Source organism: Choloepus didactylus, chromosome 8, assembly GCF_015220235.1.
Source record: "Choloepus didactylus isolate mChoDid1 chromosome 8, mChoDid1.pri, whole genome shotgun sequence".
Taxonomy (NCBI): Eukaryota; Metazoa; Chordata; class Mammalia; order Pilosa; family Megalonychidae; genus Choloepus; species Choloepus didactylus.
In genome coordinates this window covers 10,760,652-10,773,204 of record NC_051314.1, presented here as the reverse complement: position 1 = coordinate 10,773,204, position 12,553 = coordinate 10,760,652, and the positions used below count along the sequence as shown (strand labels likewise).

General features: G+C 49.9%; 1 pseudogene; it reads right to left on the bottom strand.

The window, feature by feature from the left end:
• Window positions 1-8,466: 8,466 nt before the first annotated feature.
• LOC119542528 lies at window positions 8,467-11,475 on the bottom strand (annotated as a pseudogene).
• Between the last annotated feature and the right edge of the window lie 1,078 nt (window positions 11,476-12,553).

Below are 12,553 nucleotides of genomic sequence, written 5' to 3'. Positions count from 1 at the left end.
GGCATAATTATAGGAGGCTTACCCTCCCATTTACAACCCTAAGTTTCACAACAGCACACCTCAAGTTGAGGGCTTGATTTGTTAAAGTTGGGTGTTCCTAATTTCACTTTATATTCTATCCCAAGATAAATGGTCAGTTTCTTACATTATCTTCACTTAGTTGTACAATCATCACACTCAACTTTAAACATTATCATAACATAATACATCCCAGAGCTCATATCAGCTGCTAATTATTCATCCCTAGTATTAGTATAGTATTGGGAAGTTATTCCTGTTAAATACAGTCTTTATTACCTAATGGATTAGTTTACTGATCATTCTCTAGCCTCTTCAGTTGTTCAGTTAGGTCTTTAGTTTTAGCACTTTCTTGCTTTTTTATATATGCATTTAGGGCTATAAATTTCCCTCTCAGCACCTCCTTCACTGCATCCCAAAGATTTTGATATGTTGTGTTCTCATTTTCATTCCTCTCTAGTTATTTACGAATTTCTCTTGCAATTTCTTCTATGACCCTCAGATTGTTTAGGAGTGTGTTGTTTAACCTCCAGATATTTGTGAGAGACCTTTTTCTTTGGTGGTTATTGATTTCTAGTTGCCTTCCACTGTGTTCAGAGAATGTGCTTGGAGTAATTTCAATCTTTATAAATTTATCAAGACTCATTTTATGCCCCAACATATGATCTATTCTGGAAAGATTCCATAGGCACCAGAGAAGAAAGTATATCCTGGTACTTTGGGATGTAATGATCTATATATGTCTATTAACTCTAATTCATTTATCATAATATTTAGGTTCTCAATTTCCTTATTCATCCTCTGTTTAGTTGTTCTGTCTATAGAAGAGACTGGTGTATAGAAGGCTCCCACTATTATCGTACATGTGTCTACTCTTCCCTTCAGTTTAACCAATGTCTGTCTAGTATTTTGGAGCTCCTTGATTGGGTGCATACACACTTATAATTGTCATTTCTTCTGGTGAATTATCCTTTTTATTAATACATGGTGTCCTTGTTTATCTCTTATGCATCTTTGTATTTAAAATATATTTTGTCCAATATTAGTATAGCTAGCCCAGCTTTCTTTTGATTGCAGTTTGCATGGATTTTTTCCATCCTTTTACTTTCAGTCTCTTTGAGTCACAGAGTCTAAAATGAGTCTCTTATAAACAGCATATTGCTGGGTCATATTTTTTAATCCATCCTACCAGTCTGTATCTTTTGATTGGACAGTTTAATCCATTCACATTCAAAGTTACTACTGTTAAGGGAGATCTTGAAGCAGTCAACATATCCTTTAGTTTTTAGTTGTTAGATCTATTTTTCCCCCTCCTTTTTTTTCCTTTAAGTTACCCTTATTAATAACTCTTCAGTTCTGTGCTCTTCTTCAGAGCTCTGTTTCTGTTCTTTTTTTCTCAGCTGGTAGAGCTCCCTTTAGTATTTCTTGCAAGCAGATCTCTTGTTAACAAATTCTATCAGCATTTGTTTCTCTGTGAAAATTTTAAAATCTTCCTCAATTTTGAAGCAACTCTTTGCTGGGTAAAGAATTCTTGGCTGGCAATTTTTCTCTTTCAGGTCTGAAATATGCCATACCACTGCCTTCTTGCATTTATGGTGCCTGCTGAGTATTCAGTATGTAGTCTTACATTCTTTCTGTGCTATATGGTGAATTGTTTCTCTCTTGCTGCTTTTAGAAGTCTCCTGTTGTCTTCAGCATTTATCAATCTAATTAGTATATGTTTCAGAGTAGGTTTTTTCAGACTTATTCTTTTTGGAGTTTGCTGGGCATTTTTAATTTGTATATTTATGTTGTTTAGAAGAGTTGGGAAGTTTACCCCAACAATTTCTTCACTCTTCTCTTCCCCTTCTGGAACATCAGTGACTCTTATATTTGTTCACTTCATGTTGTCCATTATTTCCCTGAGATCCATTTTAAATTTTTCAATTTTTTTCACCATTCATTCTTTTGTGCTTTCACTTTCCAACACCCAAACTTCAAGGACACTTGTCCATATCTTCTATATCCTTCAAGTGCTTTGCAGTTTTCTGCTGGCTCTGGGGCATTTTCTGTCTTGATTGGGTTATTTTGGGAAGCGCAGAATTAATTGAGCATTTATGTATAATTTGGTTTGCTTGAGTGCAGTTTCCCAATCCACCAGCATGTGGTGCCCCTGAGGCAAGCTGACTAGTCTGCAGTTTCCCTATCTACGAGCAGGTGGCACTATTGAGGCACAGATTGCTGGATAGCTTTTTCCCTAACCTACCAGCAAGTGGTACTCTCAAGTCTGTCTTCCCCAAACTTCTGTGTGGTGAGTGGAGTCCAAACCAGGTTGGCAAGCAATCAGTGCACCAGATCTCTGTGTGCTCTGGAGAATACTGGTTGTGGGTCTGCAAGGTGGGCCCTGAGCAGGTAGGCAGGGAGCCTGATCAAGGGCACCCCACAGATGGGACATGGGCCCTGCCTGCTGGCTCTCTGCCTGCCCTGCACCCATGAGCCTCTGGGGTGTGGGAGGGGCTCCCAAATTCCTGTATGACACTTCTTCCTTTCCTGTTTCTCACTGTTTCTCTCCACCCCCAACTACGGTATGGAAAGAGCAATCATTGTCTATCAGGTTTCCTCATAGGAGCTCCGCACTGTTTGCCTGTGGAGGTTCACCCCCCCCCCCCCCAGCAAACTGTCAAGGTAGGTTGAAAGGAGTGGACAGCCACTGCTCAAACCATTCCCAGTGGTGGTTTTGCTGCTACCCACCTGTGTGTGTGTGGGGGGGGGGGGTGCAGTCCAGCAAGGGAACACATTCACCACATCCCTCCAGTTGCCATTTCTCTTCCATTTTTGTTGGGTTTCCCCTCCTCATATGCTGGGGAATCCTCCATAGGTGATCACAACCCAGGACAATGGTCCATTGTGCCCTCTCACCTCTTTCCAGTTACTCTGATGGAAAAGAAGCCCATTCCACCTCACCTACTCCATCAACTTCCAAAGATTCCCCAATGACTCTTATATTTGCACCCTTCATGTTGCCCTTCATTTTCTTGAGATCCATTTCAAATTTTTCAATTTCTTTCACCATTCATTCTTTTGTGCATTTGCATTCAATTTTCTGTCCTCCAGTTCACTCATTTTTTCTTCTGCCTCTTCAAATCTGCTGTTCTGTTTCTCTAGTATATTTTAAATTTGATCTACAGTACATTTATCTCCATAATATCTGCTATTTTTCCAAATTCTTTATGCTCTTCTAGAGACATCTTGATGTCCTTTATGACTTTTGACAATACACTGACACTATTTTGGAGATTTGTATGTACTTGTTTGATTCATTGTTTCAGATTCTGGTCTCTGCCAGTTTTTTTTAATTTGGTCAATTGGTCTGTCCATATCCACTTGTGTCTTCATAAGCTTTGTGATTTTCTGTAGACTTTGGGGCATTTAGTTATCTTGATAAAGTTATTTTGAGACACGCAGGATTATTTGACCACTTATATATAATTTGACAGAGCAACAGCTTCCTTCAGCACACTTTCTCTATCTTCCCAGGAGTTGGCATTTTTGAGCCACCTCTTACTTCCAAGTCCACTTTCCCCAACTTTGCCTGTCTGCTGTGTGGGGTCCAAATGAGGTGAAATCCAATCAGTGCACCAGCTCTCCATGTGAACTGGCAACTGCCCACATGGGTTTGGGAGGTGGGCCCTGGGCAGCTCAACAGGAAGTCTGCTTAAGGGTGCAGTAAGTCAGTTAATTTCCAGGCCTCCAAGTGGACCAGTCTCGAGTTGCAGTCCTGCACATCTCATCCCAAGCACAAATGTGCACTGGATCCTGTCTGCCACACCCCTGAGGGCCTTCGGTGTTGGGGACGGGCTCCTGGCAATTCCATGTGTACCCCTTGCCTCTCCACACCTGTCGCCCATGCACACCATGGGCTTTCATGGAGGAAGAGTGAATGCAGCCTCCACAAGTCTGATGGATCTCGATTTCCCTCATGGAAGCCTCTGTCCATGGGGCTGTGAAGGGTTATCTCCCCATACAACTGCTGAAATGGGTGCATAGGGTGTGGAAAGGGGTGCCCTCCTGCACTTGTCATCTGGCCCCAGCCATCATTTCCCAGCAGCTGTCCCAATTGGAACATACTCACTCTGTCCTCTTAGGTGCAGTCTCTCCACCTCTCTATCTGAGTCCCCATTATACATTGTAGAGTTCCCTCTCCAGCCAGTTGCACCCTGGGTCCACTGTCCTGGGTGCCTTCTGCCCCTTCTCTTGTCCCATGCTGTATACTGCTGAGACAGTAGGAGTGAAGATTTCATCCTTGACAGGCTGCTGCTCAGGTCCTCTAGGGATTTGTTGGAGCACCTGGGTCTGGACGTCCCTGATGCTTGGGTAAGAAGAGGCAGCCACTAGACCTACCGGGTGACTACGTGGTGCCATTGCAGCCGCTCTAGTTCCAGGTCTGGTTTTTGCTGCAGTCACTGAGACTTTCATGGCAATATCAGTTTACTTTACTATGATTTATCATTATCAGTAAGAGCTAACTGTTCTCCTTATCTGACAACTGATAATCAAAGTCGGCCATCTTGCTCTCAGAACATGGTTTTTAGGAAACTTAGGGATTAACCTACTCTCAGCTTTAAACAATTCTCATAACCCAAAACACCCCAAAGCTCCTGTAACACTCATTATTTATCCAAGTATTAGTGTGGTACTAGTAAGGTATCCCTATTAAATGTAGTCCATAGTATACAATAGGTGGCTTTTCCCATACACCACTCTGTGAACTGTTTGTATCACAGTCATACCTTAGAAGCAGATCATGTAAGCACTTATTAATATTTGTAGTGCTTATATACATGCCTTTAAACAACCCCTTTCAATAATGTTTGCCTTCAATATTGCACTGATACTCATAATCCCATTAACAAACTTGCCTCACCTCTCTCCATTCCCATACCTTGAAGTACATCGTTAACAGGACTGTGCCTATTAGGCAATCATTCCTGGTCTTAATTCTTTTACTGGAGTCCTTCAGGAGAGATGAAATTAAGAGAGGCTCACAGAGAAAAGCCCTGTAAACTCAGAGAAGACCAACAAATGCTCAGAGGGAAAGCCACTAGAACCAGAAGTTGGAAACAACAAAATGCAAGAGAGAGGAGACACCAGCCATGTGTCTTCCCATGTGACGGTAGAGTCCTGGATGCCAGCGGCCTTCCTTCAGAGATGTCAGTCCTGTTGAAGCCTTGAGTTGGACATTTTCATGGTCTAAGAACTTTAAACTGTAAATTCATAAACCCTCTTTGTCAAAGCCAACACATTTCTGCTATCTTGCATTCCAGCGGATTTAGCAAACCAAAACAGGAACTTTGCCCCAGGTGGAAGCAGGGTTTCCTGAAAGTCTTTATGGAGGTGGATCCCCACAATGCAGGCCAAGGACACCTGTCAGTGAGGCCTGGGCCCCTGAAATACCCACAATGTCTCAGATGATGACAAAAGAAACACTGAAATAAGGAAAGCGATGTCCTGAACCATTCCATAATAAAATGGAAATGGTTGATACAAGAACATGCTACTAGGGGGAACAAAGATGCACTCATGACATTCTCAAGCAGGTGGCCTGGAATTACCCCCAGGGATGTGTTTGGAACCCCCAGGGGAGCTGCTGCATCCTGTTGCACATGGTTGGTGTGCTATGAACAGCTCCTACTGACCAACAAACAGCTGCTTGGCTTAGGGGTGTCAGTAACAAGATGGAGACAGCATCCTGTTTGGAAGGCCTCTGCCATGGGACTGACTGATAGGAAACTCTGAAGAAGATGAGACTAAATCAGACCAGTGGGCTGAGCTGCATGCTGTTTCTTGCATGATGGAAGAACTGGACACTAGTCTGTATGTCTGCGTTCTTACTGACTCATGGGCAGAGGCCAATGGCCTGACCATGTGGTCAGGCAGGAAAAGGACACCTGGCCTATACAAGGGATGCCTGGATGGGGCTCAGCTCTGTGGAAATTACTATGGGAATGTAAAGGTGCATTAAAATAGGAAAGGTCGATGCCTATCAGAACCACCTTCCCAGATTGGAAAGGGACTGGCACCTGCAAGTGGCTATCCTGGTGTTCCCACTTGAAGTGGCCACCTGGGCCCAGGGAATGAGTGGACATGGGGGAGCTGCTAAAATGTAGAGATGAACTGATGGTTGACTCATCCTTCTTGCATCCTCTGAGGTACAAAATGGCAATAAGAACTGTCCTGTGTGCTAGCAGGGGAAACAGAGGGTCCAGATGGCCATGGGCAGATTCCTTGGAGGAAAATCCCTGCACATAGCTGGCAGGTAGATACATCAGATGGATCTGGAGGCCCAAGGAAGCCTAGAAAGGTCCTGATGGAATAATCTCTTACACTGAACTGACTGTTGCATGCCTGGTGGTAGAATAAAATGCTCAAATTACTATGAAATGGCTGTAAGAGAAGATACTCACCCTAAATTGGAAGGTGTCCCCCAAATGATATATCCAAATCCAAATCCCAGAACTGTGGTGGTGACCTCTAGGAAACAGAGACTTTGTAGATGATCAAGTTTCAATGAGGCCTTCTTGGATCAGAGAGGCCTGAACCTCTAGTCTCCAGAGTTATGAGAAGGGAGATGTGTTGTTTGAAGCCACACAGAATGTGGTATTTTGTTACCTCAGTCCCGGGACACTAATATACCACTCTGCCAATTCAACCACCCGGTTGCATTTCTTCAGACCAAGAAAACAGTTTTCAGCCCATAGCAGTCAACAGAGGGCAAGGGCTAGCTCCTCAAACGGACACAGCAGGTTCCATTTCGTCCTCAAAGTGGAAGTGGTTTGAAAGAAGAGTGAAATGGACAACTGAGATCCTTGTTGCCTGAAACAATGGAGATAAAGGCAGGAAAGGCTGGCTTACACACATTCATGAGTGTGTGCTCACACTCAACATGAGGGATCCACAGGAAGCTTCCTTGATAGATTCCTCTGCTTTTCTGGAGGATCTGGGGTGGGGTGCAGAATGACTGACTATCCATTTCTTCCCATGTCACATCAACATCCTTTTTCCTACCAGGTGTAGCAGGCTCTGAGCAAACAACTGTGAACTGTAACATTTGCCTTCACGGAGGAACCCCTAATGGACTGTCAGAGTGGACTGTGTCTTGGCCCCATCTAAGAAATTTGGTGTTGACAGTGAGCTGCTGTTATGCCTCACAGTAGAGGGCCCCCTGGCCTGGTGCCTCAGTGACCCTATTTTATATGAAGATGAGGGCTGAGGGAAGGATCAGGGCCTCACTGCCATCAACCTGGACCAGCAAAATTGGCAACCCAACATTCCTTACAACGGCAGGCACGTGTAGATAAAGCTCAGTGAACAATGGAGAGACAGAGTAATAGTAGCCAAGGGTGAAAGAATGAAAAATTGGGTCAGGCAACAACGGAAATCGAGTGTTACATCAGTGTCTTAAGAGGGGTGCAGAGGAGGAAAATAACACTGACTTTGGCACAATTACACAGGATGTACAAAAGCATGAAGTCACATTTGCCAAGCTCACTCCTTCTTTTGGACCCTGACAAGGTCAGATGGAAGCCTGGTATCATTTGCAGGAGTCCATGAGAAACTTTGGTCACAGCAGGCCAATCACTGTGTAACTATAAACCCTGGTGACCCTGGTGACTGATTGCTTACAGAGGGCCTTGGGTTACTCAGGACAGGCCATAGCAATAGCACACCCAGCATGCCACAGTGCCCTGTGCACAAATACAGAGCACCTGTTGGGAGGATGGAAAGCTACTGAACAGGACAGGCTTTCTCATGGGATGAGATCAGGAAGGTGGTCTGAACTCTGCTGGGGCCAGGCCCACCCATCTTGATGGCCATGGGAAACCCTGTAGCCCACACCAATGAAATCACACCCAAATGCAACAAGCACTCATCCACTCCAGTACAGGAGGCCAAACAATCCCAGGTGCAAAGTATGTGTGCTAACTCACTCAGGCCCTGAAGACAAAATGGACCCAGTGTGCCATGGAACCACATCAGCTATGAGATATGAGTTTTAGCAGCTTTCCTAGTTCTATACATCCTTCTAGCATATTGTTGAGTCTCGTGTGTTCTTGGGGACCACTGCTGCAGCCCCTGCCCCACCCCAGCCAGCAATTAAGCCTATCTTAGCAGCCCATTCCTGTCCCTATCCAGCCTGACCTTCCAGGAGACAAGATCTCTGTATCAATGTTGTCACCAACCAGGGCAGTCAAAATTGGGACTCAGTGGGTGATGTGGGGAGGAAGGGAAGAAAACCAGGCACTCTCTGAGACTCAGTATATCTATCTGGAAAATGGAGTCACTGGGAAAGGGAAATGGAACAAATTGTTGGGCAGGAGACAGGATGGCCCCAGGCAGGCAGCTGAGATCTCAGCCGAGCAGGACCTGGACAAAGAGTGAGGAGGAGCCACCAGACTGGTTTATTGTAGCTCAGGGTCTCTGGGTGGGTTGGGGGTTGGGGTCCTGGTGAACCTCCCTAGAGGGTAAGGCACAGAGCTGGTAGGGGGATGGGGTCACCAAGAAGTTAAAGACCCCATGGTCACTGGGCTGGGGCTGCCTGGCAGGCACTGAGAAGCTGAAGTGCTGCAGGAGGCAGGTGAAGACAAGGAAGAGCTCCATGCAGGCCAGGGGCTCCCTAGGTATGCACAGCAGCCTGTGGGAGGGCACAGGGGCTCAGAGAGGAGGGACAGCCATCGGAGACTCCTCAGGAACAGAACAGGGCCTGGCACACTACTGGCACCTGCTGAGAAAGGTATAAAGGCCTCCGGCTTCACAAAGTGGCCCTGGGCCTCCAGGAAGTGTTCCGGGTGGAAGCAGAAGGGCTTCTCCCAGACGGTTTCATCCTTCAGCACCGATGACAGGTTGAGGATGAATTGCGTCCCCTGTGCAGGACATGCCAGGCCGGGGGTAAAAGTCCAGGTTTGGGGGACGTTGTGCCCTCTGCCACTGCACGTGCACGGGCACACGCACCATCTGCCTGGCACACACCAGCACTCATTCAAGACACGCTCCACCCAGGAAGCCTCCCTGAACTCTGTTCCTGGGCTGGGCAGAGGGAGGGTGGCCAGGCTCTACTTTGGGGATGAGGAAGCCCTAGATCTCGGTGTCGCGAGAGGTCATGTGTGGCACACCCAGGGGAATGATGTCCCCGAAGTGCCGCACCTCGTGGATCACGGCTGTGGTGAAGGGCATGTGCCCGTGGTCTGTCATCTCAGGCTTCCGCCCCCGCCCTATCACCTCGTCAATCTCCCTGTGGACACAGCCTGGGCAGACAAATGCCCAAAGTGAGTCAGAACCCAGGAAGCTGTGAGCTGACCTTGCCCTGACCGTCGCAAGTCCCACCTCTGTTGGGGGCAGTGTCCACGTGGAGGAGGCACCACTGCTACAGGAGCCTGGGACCAGCTCTGGGCAGTGTCCCTGGTGTCCAGAGGAAGCTCAGGAACCCCAGTTGACACTGTCCATCCAAGCACTCCAAGCCCACAACCCCACGTCCCAGGAAGGGCTCATGCTGCACGTCCGGGTCCAGGATCATGAGCAGGAGGGCCCAGGCCAGTGTGATCGAGGTGGTCACCATCCCCGCCGTGAACAGGTCGGCCACCACCAGGTGCAGGTTGGCATCATTGAAGCTGCTCTTGGGGTCCCCCTTGGCCTGGGCTGGGCAGAGAGGAGTGACTCAGGGGCAGAAGGAGGGTGCTCCCAGACAGGCCCCCACCCTGTGGCACTGGGTGATGCTGGGTCCCACATCCCAGCCCCTCTGGGCCCTCATGCCCACCCCACAGGTGCTCTCACCTCTTAGCAACTCCACTTCACCCAGGAAGGCATCAGCAAGTAACAGGGGTTGGGCTGGGTCCCAGGCCTCCTGGTGCTCGGTGACCAACTGGTCCAGCAGGTCCATGAGGGTCTTCTGCATCAGGAAGCCCTTGCTGGCCAGCCCCGGGATGCACAGGAGCACTGGGATCCCAGTCACCAACTGTGCAGGCCACAGAGCAGGGCCTTGGGCCCTCCCTGCCCTCAGCACACTCCTTGTCCAGGCCCTGTCCCAGGCATGAGGGGCCCTGTCTCCTGCCCTGAGCTCTGGTCTCTACTCTCACCCCTGCTGCTCCCAGGCATACCCTTCTTCCCCTCACCCCCAGGCACAAATCCACCTCCCCAGAGTGCCACGTGCAGAGTGGAGGCCTCCTCCAGGATCATGCCAGACCCCGATGCCTGCCTCTGTGCAAATCTCAGAGGAAGCCAGAATCCTTCTCTGTGCCCTCCACCAGCCCCAGGAGCTTGCAGAAGGATGGGTCGCTGTACTCAAAGTGGTGCCTGTGGGTGAGGGAGGAGAACACATTGCACACCGCTTGGTTCAGGTGGCGGTTGGGACTAAAGGGGCATCCTGGATAGGGAGGGTGCGGGTCAGCGAGGGTCGCCTGTGTGCCCTGGTGCCCTCCACCCCACACTCACCGTCATGGTTGGCGAAAGCAGAGCAGAGGCAGGTGGTCTCCTCGGTCACCCACTGCTCCAGCGACTTCTTGCCCAGTCTGAAGTCATGCATGGTGGACACAGAGAAGTGCCGCTGCTCACCCCTCTCGGGTCCATAGTGGGCAGGGGTCACACCTGCGGGAGTTCAGGTGAGCATTTATTCATGGCCTGTGCAGGCCGTGGCTCCACCCTTCCCCCCATCCAACCTGATGCTTCTCCTTTTTGTTCATGGAGACCCCAACTCCGCCCTCTGCCCCAGCTCAACATGTCTGGACCTCCCCACCCAGCCCTGCCAGGCCCCGCCCTGAGCTCCACCCTCTCTGATGGCCCCCACCGGTACCATCAGTGCATTCCCACTGCCTCTCCCTGCATGGGTGGGCCTTTTCCAGCCCCCCATTCCTGGCCAGCCACTCCCACTCGCCCCTGCCGGCCCCAGGGACACTGCCCTGTAGCTCCCCCTGGGACGCAGTCTCTGCCTCTGCCACCCCATACCTTGTGCCTGGGGCCACAAGCCCAGCTGCTCCTTGAGGGACAAGAGCGGGCACTCTGAGGTGTTCTCTCCACATTGTTGCACCACCTCGCAAATGGCCACCAGTGCACTGAGCATGACCCTAGGCGTGCAGCCCAGCTGCAGGCTGAACACGCCCCAAAGTGGCACAGGAGCTGCAGGCCCAGGGCCAAGGGCGTCATCAGGCCTGGGACCTGGCAGGCTGCTTGCCCCAGTGTCACAGCACCACTCTAGGGGACCCCAAGGACACCTGCCTCCTGCCTCGAGGTCACACCCTCCCCAGCACTAGGACCTCACCTTGGAGCCCACTGTCCAGAGCCGACCACAAGTCACCAAAATTGTCAGTAGGCCTGAGTCAGCATCTCAGTTTACTGATGAGGAAACAGGCTCAGCAAGGGGAGCAGGGAGGCCACAGGTCCCTCAGTGAGGACGGATTTGAGCCTGGTCACTGTACTCCTCTCCACCATGATTTCCCAAAATAGATGGTGCTCTCCAGTAGGACAATACCTCCACCCTGCCACCCTCCCCCTCTTCCCAAGGCCTTTTCTTTGGTTGTCATCAGAGGGGACTGACTCAGTTGGGTCTTCTGTAACCATGTGCCATCCAACTGGATCCCAAACCCACTGCCAAGGCCCGACCACCTCCAGGCTTTGTCCTCACCACACTTCACTTTCCCAGCAAAAGTCCCTCCCCAGGAAGCCTCTGAGCAGCTACTTCTGGTCCAGCTTCTTGTCCAGCCTGTGGCTCCACCTACCACCTCATGACTGGTCCTAGGAGGGCTGCCCAGGACCCCTGCTGTCCCCATCCAAACTGGCACAAACCCCACAGAGTATGATTTGATCCTGTCTCCCCCCTGAGGTGTTTACCACCTGGCCCTCAGAACATGCCCTCACCCTTTCTCCCCTCTCACCTGCTCCTCCTGGAGCGACCTTCACTACCAAGGTGTGTCTTCCACACTTGGGGCCTTAGGGAAGTCATGTTAGGAAGCAGGGCCCTGGGCTGCAGGGGACAGAGGAGAATGAGGCTCTCCACCAGCCCCCCACCTCACACGTGCACACTCAATGTGCACAGACACCGACACACAGAACCACCCTCATTCCTTCACCACTCAGCTGGGCATCTGGGCACTGGGGGATGCCCAGGCCCCACCTGTCCTGGCCTCTCTGCCCCTTGCTCTGAGTGTCACCTCCCTGCTGTGGCCTCCTCCTTCCACAGCAGGTGGGCTGAGATTTGGGATGAGTTTTAAAATCCGTTAAGCTGGTTAAAACCCAGGGGCTGAGTCCCAGTCAAAGGGGAAGGTGGGGGAGCCCAAAGGTGGAGCAGAAGCATCTCCCATTGCAGGTGGGCAGGGAGGGCCTGGCATGGCTGCTCCACCACAGACCCCCTTGCCCAGCCTGGGGGCATGTGGGGAAAGCTTGCTCTCTGTTCTAGAAAGAACTTGGGCCTGTAACAGCTTGCAGGTCTGGAGGTGCTCTCTCCCAGCTGAGGCAGGGCTTGGAGCAGCTCCCCCCACCCATTCCCCAAGAGTAGTGGACCAGATCTTTC